Source organism: Echinops telfairi, unplaced genomic scaffold (assembly GCF_000313985.2).
Source record: "Echinops telfairi isolate 266 unplaced genomic scaffold, ASM31398v2 ScPeMD7_7409;HRSCAF=8447, whole genome shotgun sequence".
Classification (NCBI taxonomy): domain Eukaryota; kingdom Metazoa; phylum Chordata; class Mammalia; order Afrosoricida; family Tenrecidae; genus Echinops; species Echinops telfairi.
The window spans coordinates 8094184-8096165 of NW_022111309.1; positions in this window are offsets into that span (position 1 = coordinate 8094184).

A 1982-nucleotide genomic window follows, 5' to 3' on the forward strand; every position below is an offset into this window, starting at 1 on the left:
TCAGTTACTTATCCCATGGACGACTTCACACTTTTAACACAGTGTGGTAGGGAGTGTAGGACCAGGAAGATGTAAGCAAGTAAGAACACATTCGGATGATTTCATGGAAGTGCAATTTGAGAATTAAGCCAAGTTTATATCCGTGGCCACATATTAAGCATTCACTTTCTGCCACCCATTTATTTGGTGGCGATAGATAGATCACAAAAAGGAAACACATTGTTAAGAGATAGTCAGTGGAATCATCATCCTTTCTAATATAAAATCCCTATAAAAAACATTACAGCCCCCAAAATTCTATAAAGAATGTTAGAACAAAAATTCATGGAAAGAATGCATCAGAACTAAAATTCATATAAAATATTAGAACCGAAAGCCAGATTGTGGTAGACACCAGTATGACATCTACTAGGCCAATTGGTATAGTCAGAAAGGCATCAATATTATCTTAAGGAAAGATCACGGAAAATCTTGCTAGACATCATTCCTTCAGTTAAGGATAGATTCCGGTCATGCTTAGCTGCATGAAATAACTCAGATGCTTTACTAAAGAATGTATTTATATTTATGTGACATTTATCCTTTATATATGCAATTGAAAAGGTATTAAAATTAATGCATTACTATAAAAAGTAGAACTATTTTTAAAATATTTATCAGAGTTATTATCTCATGCATGCATTTCTTTAAATTTTAAAAACATTGCCCATTTTTCCTCCCTTCTCTTCTTGAGATAACTCATGGGAGCACCATATACAACCCGTCAATGTCAATGTGGATATGTACGTCCACATTAGCATTTTCTGGTGTTTTTCGTGTAGATTATATTCACATGTCTTCATCTTGTTGTTCTCACTACACTCAGACAGCACCAAAATTATCTATAATGGTTCCATATGAGTTTATGGTGTGAATAGAGCACAATTTATTCAACCATGCCTAATTGAAAGACAACGATTTTGTGAAATTTTGCTACTATAAATATCACAACACAGATACCATAACAACATCACAGAAACAGCGTAATTAGCTTTTCCGTTTTACAGATGAGGAAACTATGGCTAAGAGAAATTAACTGCTCTTTAAATGACCTTACCAATAACTCCATTTGATGCTAATCTCATATTTTCCACTATATCACATGCCACTATATTTTTCTTATTTGGGCTTCTTAAAAATGTGAAGTGACTAAATTAAAAAGGAATGTATGCTTTTTTGTAAGTCAACTACTTGATCAAGGACTTGGCAATGGAGAGTACACAGAACTTGGAAATTTGAGAGAAATTACTTTTTAAAGTAATTAATTAAATTGACAGTAATTAATAAATTAAGAGTAATTTACTTTTATGAAGGAGTCTCTTAAAATGCCACAGTTTCTTTCAAATGTAGACCTATTGGGGTAATTATGACAAATTAGAATTAAAAGAAACATTTTCAATTCATGATAACTTCAAATGGCCAGGTAAGACTGAGTGGGTATGAGTTTGCTGCATTTTACAATGATGTCTTAGCATAAAAGGACTAAGCCTCTTCCTGACTGTTACAAATGAAACCTTCCTGGGGCTTATTAAAGAAAAACTAACACAGGGGACAGTGATCCCTTGAAAGAGAAGAAAAGCATTAAAATCACTCTACATTTACCCTGGCTTTGTTTGATTGCTTGTTAAAACCATTTTATAATTTTCGGTGTAGAAAATTCAATTCTGAGAAGAAGCCAGTAGTCTGACTTGTGCAAGGACTTCCGATCTGCCTCATTGGCTAGGGTTTTAGAGGAAACGCCTGGGGACAGGAACGCCTGGGGACAGGAACAGTAAGCCTCTCAAAGTCTTTGAACACATTCTCTCCTCACTGGTCTGAGTGCTAAGCTGAACAGGTGTAGGGTAAGGTTCTGAAAGTGTACCTGTAAATATCCATTGAAGGTCACATACAAAAGCAAAAGTTCTTCACAAAGCAGTGGTTGAGGTTCAATGTGTGACAAGGCA